Source organism: Musa acuminata, chromosome BXJ2-2 (assembly GCF_036884655.1).
Source record: "Musa acuminata AAA Group cultivar baxijiao chromosome BXJ2-2, Cavendish_Baxijiao_AAA, whole genome shotgun sequence".
Classification (NCBI taxonomy): Eukaryota; Viridiplantae; Streptophyta; class Magnoliopsida; order Zingiberales; family Musaceae; genus Musa; species Musa acuminata.
Window position 1 is genome coordinate 18,473,284 of NC_088339.1, and position 15,285 is coordinate 18,488,568.

Here is a 15,285-nt window from a genome sequence, read left to right on the forward strand (position 1 = left end):
TGATGGATTGAAACACAATCTCTTAAGTATTAGTCAACTATGCGATAAAGGTTATATCGTTAGATTTGAATCAAATATGTGCATTATTGAAAAACCAAATCATAACATGACTATGATTACGTTAAAACAAAATAATGTCTATACCATCAATCTTGATGAACTAAGTAATGAAATGTGTTTCTCCGCTGTAAATGATGATGCTTGGCTTTGGCATAGGAGATTAGGTCATGCAAGCATGAAAACAATATCTAAAATCTCATCTCAAGAATTAGTATAAGGGATTCCGAATATGAAGTTTATTAAGGATAAGGTATGCGATACATGTCAACTAGGCAAACAAATAAAAACAAGCTTCAAACCAAAAAATCAAATTAGCACCACTAGACCATTACAATTGATCCATTTGGACTTATTTGGACCAATTGATACAACAAGTCTAGGTGGAAGCAAATATGCTTTTGTGATTGTGGATGACTACTCTAGATACACTTGGACCTATTTCTTAGCTCACAAAAGTGATTGCTTCAAGTGTTTATCTAAATTTTGTAAACTCACTCAAAATGAAAAAGGCTTTATGATTTCATCAATTCGGAGTGATCACGGTGGTGAATTCCAAAACCATGACTTTCAAAATTTTTGCGAAGTTAATAGGTACAATCACAACTTCTCAACTCCAAGAAATCCTCAACAAAATGGAGTAGTTGAAAGGAAAAATAGAAACCTACAAGAAATGACAAGAACTATGTTAAATGAACATAGTTTACCCAAATATTTTTGGGCCGAAGCCGTAAATACAGCTTGTTACATCATGAATAGGGTCCTAATAAGACCATCTCTATTAAAAACTCCCTATGAATTATGGAACAACAAAAAACCAAATATTTCTTATTTTAAAGTTTTTGGTTGTAAATGCTTCATTTTAAATGAAAAGGATGCCCTAGGTAAATTTGATGTTAAATCCGATGAAGGCATTTTTCTTGGTTACTCCTCCGTTTCTAAGGCCTTTCGTGTCTTTAACAAAAGGACCTTAGTAATAGAAGAGTCTATTCATGTAGTTTTTAATGAAATTTCTGATTTAAAGAAAAATGATTTTGCTGATGATCTTGGTTTTGATAATTTGAATTTAAACGAACCCCCTCCTTAAAATAACCATTTGAATGCATCTTCTTCCGAAATTTCTTTACCCAAAGAATGGAAGTATGTAGATGCTCATCCAAAGGAGCTAATTATAGGAGATACAACAAAAGGAGTTCAAACTCGTTCTTCTTTCAAGAATTTTTGTGCCAACGCCGCTTTCCTTTCTCAAATTGAACCTAAATGCATTGACGAAGCCTTAAAAGATGATTTTTGGGTCATTGCAATACAAGAAGAATTGAACCAATTTGAGAGGAATGAGGTATGAAAGCTTGTTCCTAGACCAAGTGACCACTTAGTCATAGGTACTAAGTGGGTCTTTAGAAACAAGCAAGACGAAAATGGTATCGTGGTTAGAAACAAGGCTAGATTAGTGGCCAAAGGTTTCAACCAAGAAGAAGGTATCGATTACGAAGAAACCTTCGCTCCCGTGGCTCGATTAGAAGCCATAAGGATGCTCCTTGCCTATGCTAGTAGTAATAATTTTAAACTATTTCAAATGGATATCAAAAGTGCTTTCTTGAATGGTTTTATTTCCGAAGAAGTATATGTCGAACAACCTCCCGGATTTGAAAATTCTCTTCTTCCTAATCATGTATTCAAATTAACTAAAGCTCTTTATGGCTTGAAACAAGCTCCTAGAGCTTGGTATGAAAGGCTTAGTTCCTTTCTTATTTTAAATAATTTTACCAAAGGCAAGGTTGATACTACATTGTTAATTAAACATTTGGAAAATAATTTTCTTATTGTGCAAATTTATGTTAACGATATTATTTTTGGCTCTTCGGATGAATCACTATGTGAATCATTTGCCAAATGTATGAGTCATGAATTTGAAATGAGTTTAATGGGTGAATTAACTTTCTTTTTAGGATTACAAATCAAACAACTTAGTGATGGTATATTTCTTAACCAATCCAAATATACATTAGAATTGTTAAAACGATTTAACATGGATAATTCAAAAGCAATAAACACCCCTATGAGTACTACGACTAAGTTAGATATGGATGAAAATAGTGAAAATTTCGATCAAAAAACATATAGGGGAATGATAGGTAGTCTACTCTACCTCACCGCGACTAGACCATATATTATGTTTAGTGTAGGACTTTGCGCTAGGTTTCAATCTAATCCTAAATTATCTCATCTGAAGAGTGTTAAAAGAATATTTAGGTATCTTAAAGGAACTCCAAATTTAGGATTGTGGTATCCAAAATCTGAAAAATTCGATCTAATAGCTTATGCAGATGCCGATTTTGGCGGATGCAGGATAGATAGAAAAAGCACATCCGGAACATGCCAATTTTTAGGACATGCACTTGTTTCTTGGACTTCCAAGAAACAAAATTCAGTTGCACTATCTATGGCGGAAGCCGAATACATTGCTGCAAGTGCATGTTGTGCACAAGTCATTTGGATGAAAAATACATTAGAAGACCATGGAATTCACTTTAAAAACATTCCCATAAAATGTGATAATACTAGTGCCATATGTCTTACTAAAAATCCAATTCTGCACTCTAGAACTAAGCACATCGACGTTAGGCATCATTTCATACGCGATCATGTCCTTAACAATGATGTTGTTCTAGAATTCATTGACACAAAGCATCAATTAGCAGATATATTTACAAAAGCTTTGAACGAAGATCAATTTGAATTCATTAGAAGGGAATTAGGCATGTTAAATTGTCCCTAAAATGAGCTTCACGAAAAATGACTCGTCCTTTTCCTTTCTTTTGTGGATTTGATTTCTTTCTTCTTCTTCAATTCAAAATGATCCATTAAAGTATAACTTATAATCTTGAGGGAAGAAGCTAAACAAAAGGGAGGAAGAAAAATTTTTTTCGTTCCTCCGCGGGATGCCAGCGGTGGCACTGCCAGATCCGGCGGTTGCACCGCCTGGCGCTCGGGCGCCAGGCGGTGGCACCGACCGAGCGACCCTTATTAACCCAAGGGGTTAGGGCCGGCGGTGACACCGCCCCCAACCCGAAAAAAGGGCTCTCAAAACCCTCTCTCATTCCCTCTAAACCTCATTCTAACTCTTAGAAGCATTGGAGAAGGATTCTTGGTGGTCCAAGCCTTCCATCTCTCAACATAATCTCCATAAGGTAACTTGAAATCCCTCTTTTTGGTATCCCATTCCCTCTTTTCTTTCCTCTTTCCCTTGCTTATTTTTCACAATTTCATTATCATCTTGTCTAGATAATGGCTCCTAAGAGATCAAAAGGAAAAAGGATTGAAGGAGATTCATTTGACCATGATCTTTTTAGATCAAAAGAGGTAGCCCTTAGCTTTCCAAAATTTAAAACACGATGTATCCATAAGGGAAAATACGTTGATCTGGATGAACTAGAGGACCTAGAACCCATTAGGTGGTTTGCACACCTAGAAGCTCTACCTCTACTACAAATAGATGAACCAATCTATCCGCGATTAGTTAGATTATTCTATGCCAACCTATATGAGGACAACGATAGCCTAAGCACTTACCTTCTAGGAACACCCATTAGAATATTTGACAGCACTATTTGTGAGCTAATTGGCATAACTGAAAAAGATAGGGGATGCTATTTTAAAGGTAAATGGGACGTCAACATAATAGGAGCAACCTATACCGAAGTCGTAGAAACAATTTTTGCAAATCCAAACCTTGACTTCCTACCCAAGAGCTGTGAACACCTACTGCCTTTCAACTCTAAAATTCTTCATCACATTATCACAAGCATCATATTCCCCAAACAATTTCATCTTGACGAAATAAGTCAAATAGAGATAGGAACCATGTATTGGATTATGACCGGTCAGCATAATTGTTTTGGGTACTTAATTCACCAACACATGCAGGATATTATGGCTAAAGATACTATATTGCCATATGGGAGGTTAATCACTAGATTTCTTTATGCCTATAACATTTGCATTCCACCCGATGAAGAATCTATTCAAAATGATCGATATAACATAATAAATAAAAACCTACTGAAAAGACTTAGGTGCACTTTTAGCAATGGCATATGGGTTAGGCAGCCTAGAAGGACGGATCCAATTCCTCAACCAATAGAACACCCCGAAACACCAATTCTTATGAGAAATGAATCTCCTCCTCCTAGTCCCTTTGGCACAGCACCTTCAGCTCCTGTTTCCTCCTCTGAAGATCTCATTATGGCGGAACTGTCTCAGATCAAATCTCAGCAAGTACAAATTCAGAATCAACAAGTTGAAATTTTGAAGACACTACGACAAATGAATGAAAAAATAGATATCCTGTATCAGCACTATGGATTACCTCCTAAGGATTAAACTGATGTATCTTTTTATTCTGTTCTGTTTGCTTTTAACAACAAGTTCAAAGTTTGTCATCGATTGAACGATAACTGATCCTTCCTTTTAGATAACTACTGTGTTGATCTGCATAAATGATGATGTCTTTTGGATAAACTATTCTGGCAAATTTGAATGATAAACTTTGGTTCCTATTAAATGCTAAACCTTTTTTCTATGATCATCAATTAGCTGGCTTGTCTCTTTTTCTTGATGACAAAGGGGGAGAAGTGATGATTAAGTGATGACTTACACCATAACAATAGCATGACTTATATGAATTACAAAAACTTGTGTGATATGAATGTCTTATATGCCTTGCAAAATCCTTGAAAATATCGCAAGATTGATTGATCATATTGAAGGCATGCCTTACATTTACATCATGAAATTCATGTTGAAAATCTTTATCTTCTATCGTAGTAAAAATTGTCTCTTATCATGATTTTCATCGAAGTTTTGTTTTTACTATTGCTTAATGAGAATGACGATAAGTTCTACGGTTAGAACTTATCGGTTTATGCTTGAATTCTATGGATGGAATTCAAGTGTTTTCATAATATGGCATATAGATAGGGGGAGTTATGTTTAACTCCGTCATCAATTGATTGTCATCATCAAAAAGGGGGAGATTGTTGAATCTCGGATTTTGATGATGAAATCAATTGATGGGTTAATTGATCTAATCCATATTATTGAGTTAAGTGTGCAGGATTAACTACGATAACCAGAAAACACAAAGCAAGAATACCGGAGTCAAGATCGATGTACGTTTAAGAGTCCGAAGAATCGTCGGAGATGCTGCCGGAACTAACCGAGAAGAAATCGGGAACCTATCGGAATTTTCGGAAGTTCGCCGAAGAGATCGTCGGAGGTTCACGGAGATCACCGAGAAGGCTCGGCTACTCGTTAAAGTCATCACAAGATCGGGAGCTTGATGGGAGTCCGTCGGAAGAAGTTCGTCGGAAAGTTCGCCGAAACAAGACTCGACGTTCGCGGTTGAAAGCTTGCTTAGGATGTGTTTCTGTTATGTAGTTCACTTGTAATTAGGATTAGGATTAAGAGATAATCCTATATCCTGGTTATGGGCCAATTGGGCCCAAAGTCGGATATGGTTTGGGCTAAAATTAAGCCAAACCAGTGAAATCGGAGAGCCAGGCGGTGGCACTGCCTGGCTAGGCGGTGACACCTCCTGGGCTGGGCGGTTGCACCTCCCAGCACCTGAACGCTGGACGGTGGCACCGCTTGGCTGGGCGGTGGCACCGCCAGTATCGGGAACCCAAAGAGAATTCAAATTTTGGAGCCCAAAATTTGAATCCTCTTGAGGCCTATAAATACCCCTCAAATCTCAGCTGAGATTACAACTTTTGAGAAGCATTTGATTGAGAGAAAAGTCTTAGAAAGTCTTAGCAAGTCTTGTTTTCAATTTGCTAGAGAGTTCTTGTTAGAACCCTTGCAGATTCTAAACTTGGGGTTGATCTCTTTAGGGGATCGGCCTCCTTGGAACTCTATAGGGGTTCCTCCCTCCAAGTTGCTGCTCAAAGGCTGCAGAAAAGATTCATCTATTGCTTATGAAAAGAGAAGGAATACATGGCTATTTATAGGGCTTCTAAACCCTAACTCCTAATAGGACTCCTACTTAAGACTCTTACTTCTAACCAACTCCTAATAGGACTCCTACTCAAGACTCCTATTCCCTTACAACTCATAATTCTTCTCTAAGAAAAAACCTCCTACATGAATGCCCCTGTCAATTAGGACTCTCCTAGCTAGAGTCCTAATAGAATGTCCCTCTCAATTAGGACTCTCCTAGCTAGAGTCCTAACAGTTTTACATGAATGTCCCTCTCAATTAGGACTCTCCAAGCTAGAGTCCTAACAGACCCGCCCTCTTCAAATCAGCCTTGTCCTCGAGGCTGATGATTTGTGAATTCTGGGAATTTGATCTTCAAGTCGTCATAGTTCTCCCAAGTGGCATCTTCTATTAGTAGGTTTGCCCACTGTATTAGCAATTCAGTAGTGGATCGTCGTCGTCGAGTCACGATCCGTCGATCAATAATGGCACTTGGCTGAGTCTGAAGTTCTCCTTGGGTAGTCATATTTGGTGGGTGGCTTTAGGCGGTCTCCAAGCACCTATTTACAACTTCCGTCTGGCCGTCGGTTTGTGGGTGATATGCCATACACCTTTTCAATTTAGTACCCTGCATATGGAATAACTTTGTCAAAAATCTGCTCGTGAAGATGCAAATAGAATTTATCATAAGCATAATGCGTCCCTTATAGTGTAATTCTTTTGAGTCCCAATTATAATGAGCCACGGAGCTTGGTGCTTCCTCCAATTTTTTTTTTTTTTTTTTCTTACTAGTCTCCGAATTTTCCTGCCATTCCATCTTAATATCCTCAAGGAAGTCGCTGGTTAGAAGTAAAACGACCAAAAATTCAGCTTGCTCAGGTAGCTGCGAAAGTGTATCTGCAACAATATTCTCTTTCCACATTTTGTAAGTTATTTCATAATCAAATCCAAGAAGTTTTGTTACCCATTTTTGCTGCTCGGGGGAAGATATCTTCTGCTCCAAGAGATATTTTAGGCTTTTATGGTCGGTCTTGATTTGAAAGTATCGCCTGATCAAGTACAATCTCCACCTCGTTGCTGCGCGCACAATGGCGAGCATCTCCTTATCATATGTTGACATATTTTGATAGGAGGGAGATAATGCCTTGCTAGTGTATGCGAGTGGTCGACCATCTTGTATGAGAATGGCTCCAATTCTGACTCCAGATGTGTCGGCCTCAATAATGAAGGGTCGGTTGAAATCTGGTAGTGTTAGCACCGGCGTCGTCGTCATGGCTGCCTTAAGTTTGTCGAAGGCAGCGGAGGCTCTGTCCAACCATTGGAAGACATCTTTTTCTAGTGAGGAAGTAAGTGGTGCACTGATCTTTCCATAGTTTTTCACGAACTTGCGGTAGTAGCCTGTTAAACCCAGAAAGCCATGTAGCAATTTTATGTTTCTCGAGGTCGGCCAGTTTTGCATTGCTCTAATTTTGAAGGGGTCCACTGCCACACCTTCCTCTGATATGATATGCCCAAGATATTCCACCTTTTGTTGAAGAAAGCAAAAATTCGTGGTTGTTGTGTGTTCAAAAGGTGGTTTTCCATATGTCTTCTTCGCATGCTCGTATTTGATGATACCCGGATCAAAGTTCCAGCTTTGTAAAGATTTGTGCTCCCTTTCATCTAGCAATTCATCTACTATTGGAATAAAGTATTTGTCCTTGATGATTATGACATTGAGAGCTCGGTAATCAACACATATTCGCCTTGTTCCGTCCTTCTTGCGTACAAGTAGCACCGGCAAAGAGTAAAGGTTGCAACATGGCCGAATAACTCCTGTTTCGAGCATCTCTTTTATAATCCTTTCTATTTCATCCTTTTGGAGATGTGGATACTGATATGGCTGAGCATTTGCTGAAGATTTGCCTGGAAGAATCATTATACAATGATCATGCCGACGGGTAAGAGGTAGGTTGCGCGGTTCGTCAAATATATTTGAAAATTCAGCAAGCAAAGGAAGTAGATTTGGATCTTCAAATTCTGTTGGCTCTCCCTTAGTTTGTTGCTCAAGTTGTACCAAAAAGCCGCTGCATGCTTTATGCAAAACATTCTCCATTTGTTGTGTGCAAATCGTTGTTATGTCGCCCCCACGTTTTCCGTTCAGTATCACCTGTTTCTCCTTACTGTAAAATTTCATAATTAGTTGCATAAAATTCCAAGAAATATCACCTAATGTCGTCAACCATTTAATTATGAACATAGCCTTATGATCATCAGGAGGGAGAAGGAAGAAATATGCAATTATCTCTTGCTCCTGCAGCAATAGTTTCTCCTGCGGGCGCCTACGATCACAATTCAAAATCCGTCCGTCGACGACCTTAACGTCAAACCTGCTGCAATTCTCAATAGGTAAGGTCATCTGGATAGTAACCTTACTATTTATAAAGTTATTAGAACTGCCCGTGTCGATGAGAACAGTGATCGGTTGTTGTTTGAGAAGGCCTCCAACTTTCATCGTTTCCGGGTTTGAGTAGTCGGCTAGTGTATGCACCGTAACTTCAGTCGGTTATGGCTCTTCTTCTGCATCTTCTTCTTCATGTTCAAGGCTCTCTTCTGGATGTTCAATGACCTCTTCTTCTATTGGTTCAATCATAAGAAGTCTCCCTTTACTACAACGATGCTCACGGCTCCACGACTCGTCACAATGCCAACATAACCCCTTCGCATATCGCTCCCGAAGCTCTTCTCTTGTTAACCTCTTTGGTGTAGGGACTTGGTCAATAGTAGGGGGGGCTGAGGGCTTCAATATTACTGGTTGAGGAACGACCCTAGTCCTCCGAGCTTCATGGTTCAATTGCTCCTCTTGATGTCGTGCGAAAGAGATGGCTGCCATAAGCGTATATGGTTGTCGCGCTTTAACTTCTCCTCGGATCTCCGGCTTCAAGCCCTCAATAAAGGTCCTCAATAGCTGTTTTTGAGACCAATCATGATTTTGATTAGATAACCTTTCAAACCTAGTTTGGTACTCCTGAATGGTGGAGGTTTGTCGGATCTTTGCTAGTTGTTCGTCAATATTCTCGTAATCGGTTGGTCTGAAGCGGATCAGCAGTCCTTCTTTGAATTGTTGCCATGAAAGGACTCCATAAGTATGTTCAAACTGTTTAAACCACTGTATAGCATCCCCTTCAAGATGTATAGCTGCAATTTTCACCATAGATGCATCTGCGATTTTGTGGTACCGAAAATATCGCTCCGCGTGTGAGATCCAACCAATCGGGTCTCCTTCTTCCCATCTAGGGAAGTCCACTCTCATGCATGGATAGTTGGGGTCGGTCATAGAGCCCACCCTCCCTTGGAAGTCATCTCTTCGGGCTTGGTGTGATTGGGCAAAGCTCTCTCCTTGATATGATTTCTTCGGGCTTAGTGGTCGGCCCAATCTGAGTTCGGTAAAGAGCGTCCGAATCTTATCCTCCATTCGCGCCTCCAAGGCTTTGAATTTAGCATTGATTGCCTCCTTAGATGCCATAGTATATGGTCCCAAATCAATGATGTTAAGATCTCTCTTTTGCTGTTGGGTTAAAGGCATGTATAGGTTGAGAGAAGTGATGGTCGAAAGTGTTGGTGGATTGGTGGATGTAGGCTGCGGTTTAGGCTTGTTTTGTGGCTGTTTTGGGTGCAGTTTGAGGGTGTAGTTTGGTAGAGTTTTAGGGCTGTGGATGAAAGTTTTGGATCTGTGGTAGATGGTAGCAAAGGTTTGACAGAAATCCGTGGAAGTTGCAGCAAGTATGTGCTGTCTTGTAAGAGTAGAATTGTCGTCGAAGAAACAATGGTTTCTCGACGTAATTTCCACCAAAAACTTGAGAGAATTGAGGAGAAAATTGATAGCAAAATCACAGTTTATATGACAGCAAGGATATCTAATTTAATCAAGAAAATTTCGGCAGTATAATAGTAAGAAAATTGGTGCAAGTTGCGATAGCAGAATTCTCGTCGAGAAATTTCAGCGGGTTACGATGAAAATTTGCAGCAACACAAAATTATTTTTTTGAGATGAATTTCTTTATAGATAAATCTTAGATGGAAGCCAAGATGATCTATGAAGTGTATAAGAAATTTCATTCAAAAAAGATTGCAAATAGATGGGTTAAGGCAACGATATGCAGCTGAAATTTTCTGCAGCATAGATTTTCAAGTGCAGCAGATTGGACATAAAAGATCAGTAGTTTATATTGAGAATTTTTCGATGAAACAAAGGGAAATCCATTGTTAGGAAGTGTCAAAGATGTAATAAAAATTTCGTAGAAATTTGGATAGAAAAAGCACAGTAGCAAGATCAAAGAGATGGTGCTATGCGGCTGGAATTCTGCAATGTATCTTTCGTCGTAGAGATGAAAACTTTGTGACGAAAAGTTTATGCAGCAATATAGGAACAATTTTTTTTTTTGGATTTTCGAATAAGGATAACTAAATTGCAGCAGCAGTAAGGTAGGAAACTAGAACCTGTTGCAATTCACGGGGAGATCAAAGGATGATCCGCGGTGGTGGAGATGATGGCGGAATTCGGTGACGATATTTTAAGCAATTGTGGGAATTGCTTTGGGCGGTTGTGGAGGGTTGATGGATGGCTGTGGAAGGGCAGCGAGACGCCAAGAACACTGCTCTGATACCAGGTGTTAGAACCCTTGCAGATTCTAAACTTGGGGTTGATCTCTTTAGGGGATCGGCCTCCTTGGAACTCTATAGGGGTTCCTCCCTCCAAGTTGCTGCTCAAAGGCTGCAGAAAAGATTCATCTATTGCTTATGAAAAGAGAAGGAATACATGGCTATTTATAGGGCTTCTAAACCCTAACTCCTAATAGGACTCCTACTTAAGACTCTTACTTCTAACCAACTCCTAATAGGACTCCTACTCAAGACTCCTATTCCCTTACAACTCATAATTCTTCTCTAAGAAAAAACCTCCTACATGAATGCCCCTGTCAATTAGGACTCTCCTAGCTAGAGTCCTAATAGAATGTCCCTCTCAATTAGGACTCTCCAAGCTAGAGTCCTAACAGTTCTCCTCCTTCTTTCTTATTGAAATCTTGTAAGAGGTTGAACTGCTTGTAAAAGGTTGTAAAAGGGGTACTTACCCTTCCATTTCAAGAGATTTGCTAGTGGAAGGTGGGAGCCTCATCGAAGAGGGGCCTCGCAAGTGGATGTAGGTCATTTGACCGAACCACTCTAAAATCAGGCGTAATCTCTGGTTTGCATTTCATTATCGCTATTTACATTACTGCAAACCTTCTTACATGCATTAGTTCCTTATTACCTTTGCTGCGCAACTCTAAGAATACGTTTTCAAGTTAAGCTTTTCAAGTTCCGTTCTTATCGTACGAAAGATTTTTCTAAAACCGAAGTTTTAATCCGCTGCACTAATTCACCCCCCCCTCTTAGTGCCGCTCCGATCCTAACATGCATTAGTTATGAAATGAAGTCTGTTGAAGGGGGTAGTGGTTGATGATGCAAGAAGGGTTCATGTGAGAGAGAGACACAAGTGCATGCCCTCTCGATCCACATTGCTAGTTCATGCCCGTACCAAAAGATACTGGTTGATATGAATCGATCCTAGTGAAATTGCATTAATTGATTAGGACTATAGGGAATCTGTTTAACAAGTTTCATACATCTCCAAAATTATATTAAAAATAAACATAAATTATCATTGTAAATTGGTAATGGATAAACTAAAGCATACTGAATAAATAATCATGGTTTATTTATTGGCTTATGATATTCTTTTGATTGATGATAGTTTAGTTGAGATTAAATTTTAAACTTGAATTATGAAGACATACCTTAGAAATAAAGATTATAAATTAAGAAGGAATATGATCAAATATTTAAAATGTAGTTTTAGGAATAAAAAGTCTTTGTAACTTAAGAGTTTCAGGCAAGGTTTGCCTTACCAGTCTAAACTGATGTACCAGTCAATCAGCTGTATGGTATGTACCGCCTCATACTGGTGTACCTCGTCGTGCTAACGATATAAGAAATTGATAAAAAAATAGCTCCAAATAGTCCTAAAAAAAAAAAATAGATTAAGATTTTTAAGTTAGAAATAAATATAAATTTAGTATAAATATAGCAAAAAATCTAAATTAAGAAAAAAAAGTAACATATATATTTGATTAGAGAACATATAATAGGCTTATTTAATTTAAAAATCATCAAAAATTGAGAAAAAAGATACATACCTTTAATTAGAGAGTTCTTCCTCTAACTTAGGTGTTAATCCTCCTTAATTAGCCTATGAAGTTTGATCCAATCCATAAATCGTAGCCTTGTGGAGTTTAAGAGAGTACAAATGAGAGAATGAGAGAAATATATGAGTGAAAAAGTGATTGAGAGAGTAGATGAGTTAGAGAGAGTGAAAGGGGAGAGAATGAAGGGGTAAAAAGGGTTTAAAAACCCTTTGCAATGGTTCAAATGGTTAAATGGACTATTTGAATAAAATAAATCCTGGCCCTTGATCAGTATCGATCAAAATCCAACTGTTATCGACCGATACAAGTCGGTAACGATCGGATTTTGACCATTCTGACCTGTACAGATCTTGTATCGGACGATAAGGGGTTATATAACATAGATCACTCGGTATAGGGCAGTCCATGTATCGGTCCCTTGTCGGATCAATACATACTACGCATACCCGGTGGTATACCACGGCACGATAGACCTTGTTAAGGTATCTTAGATCAGTTATTCAATAGGATTGAGAGATTCGTAAGCATATTATTTATAGAACAAAATCTAAGTGATAAATTTGGAAATGGATGCTAGGGTTTTTGTGTGATGACTGTGTTTCCATTTAAAATTAATTTTTTAAAGATAATTATAAGGCTGCATATGTGGGGTTACTATAAATAATAGGATAAGAAATGTTTCAATTTAAAAGAAATTATTTGTTGCCGTAATAAAGGATAAAAAGAAAGAAAATGATCTGAAATGTATATATTGATTCAAAGAAGACCTATAAATACTGTGACTAAATGATATGAAGCAATTTGAATTAGTGGTGTAAGGATAGAGGAGACCTAAGAAGACTTTACTAGAACCAGTAATGGAGATATGAATGCTCTTGGTTTTATTACAGATCTCAGATTACATAGAGCTTAATGGTGGAGAAAAATCCATGTAGGCAACCCAAACTAGTTGAGACATTATGGCTTGGTATTGTCATTGTATAAACTATAAAGATATTATTACCAAAGTCCTTAATTTTGGATACTGGACCAGTGTCAATCCTAACCTGGCCTAATACGGCTCCAAGCTGTACCAACATACTATGTGTCAGTACATACCAAAATATCAAGCTTTAAAAAGAGCCTGAAAATTAAAAAAATTATTGTATGGCCAGATTCATAATTTTGTGCACCGATATGTTCCTATGAGGGCTTCGACTGGTATTGAACCAGTCTGTATCGGTCTACTGGGTGTCAGTACACTGATACATACTGAGTCTGAAAAAAGACTGAAAAAACTGAAACTATAGAAAAAAAAAATGCCAATACAGGTCATCTACCATCCTGAACTGGGTGTAACAGCAGTGCAGGCCCTGTACCAGATGGTATAGGCCTCACATACCAGTATGCTGCTGGACTGATTAATACCACCAGTGTCGAATTGTACTTAGGGGTAGGGGTATTGCAAACTTTGTTGCTGGTAGCCTGGTACAAACCTATACCGGGCTGTATGCCTTATACCAGGCTTGAATTGTCCAATTTATCCATAAGATATTGGATCGGTTATACCATCTATACCAAATCATAACAGGTGGTATTGCAATCCTTAATTATTAATAAATTTACCAACTTGAAGATAAGCCACACTTCATTGTAGGTGATAGCATCTCTATTTTAATAAGAGATAAAAGACTACTCTATATCCTTTCCTTCTTTCTTTCAATACCCTTTTATCTCTATAGTATATGATGAATGATACATATTGTAACATTTATGGTAGATGGTAAGTGTGGTGGATGCAACAATAAACAAATGGTAGTAGTGTCTTTATTGTTTCATAGTCATAATCATTTATTTTTTGATCTTCTCTATACCTCAGCTTTTATCTTCTTTGCCTCCTACTTCTCTCTTCTATGCTTTTCTTTAGACGTTGTGGAGTTGGCTAAAATTGACCCGTATTGGTCAACTTTGATTGGGTTCAATTGATTCTAGTTGTTTCCTGTTGATTTTTAACTATATGGTAAAAAAATCGATTAAAATCAGATTGTTCTTGAATGATATTGATATCGATCGGTTGTCTCATATCAGAATCAACAGATACTAGAAATAATGCTTTTGAAATTCATTTTAGAATCTTTAATTGTTTAAGCCGAGATTCTTCCCTCCCCAGTTTTAGCAATCTTGACCCTTGAGAAGTCCTACTATGACACTAAAACTTGCCCTTACAATACATGCGAAAGGTATACATGGTAAAAATTTATGTTTTAAATTATTAAAATAACATAATAGCACAAATAATAGAACTGAGGATGTCCCTGCTTATGCAGACTGTATATTTGGCTACTTATATGTGATTGCATATACATGTCTATGTGAATCATCCAAGTGGCTGTTGACCACATAAGGCACCATATAGGCTATATATGCAATCAAATTGTATTTTTGCATCTGTATAGATCCTATGCAATGCTGCCATATGATTGTGTACACATATGCAGCTACATAGACTTCATTTTAGAAAATTAATCTCATTTACCTTGATACAAAAAAAAAAATGCAGGGTTACCTGGATGCTCAAATTGTGTGTTCCATGTTGGAAATATATGCATTATATCCATGTTCTAGACATTTATTAATCATTGAGTTGAACTTTAATTGTCAAGTGGAAGAGCTGAGAAAAGAGGATTTTTTGGTTTTTAAGTATCCTTTAGCCTCATCTTCATAAATTTCACATTTTCAAGACATTAAAACACAAGCATCATATGTAATCTATGCAATGCAAGTTATCTTTCCTCTGCTTGTGCCTACATCTCCTTTCCATCTTGCTGCTGCATTCGACACCTGCATATATGTCTGAGTTGTCACTGATTTACTTTCCCATATAAAACTCAGAAAATGTAGCATTGAAAGAGATATTAACTTATTCTTGTGCTAATCTCTGGATTCTGGATTGTAGCTGTTGGCCTCTATGTAGACATCTTAGGCTTGAGAGAAACAGATGCATCTTGAAATCTTTCTGACTGCTGGTAGTTGCTGGCTAAGCTCCATA

The 15,285-nt window shown here is 37.9% G+C and overlaps 1 protein-coding gene across 2 annotated transcripts in view; it reads left to right on the top strand.

Moving 5' to 3' along the window:
* The window catches only part of LOC135605193 (calmodulin-binding transcription activator 4-like), a 36,708-nt gene that overhangs the window by 10,751 nt on the left and 10,672 nt on the right, over nt 1-15,285 (top strand). The gene's annotated exons all lie outside the window — the stretch shown is intronic.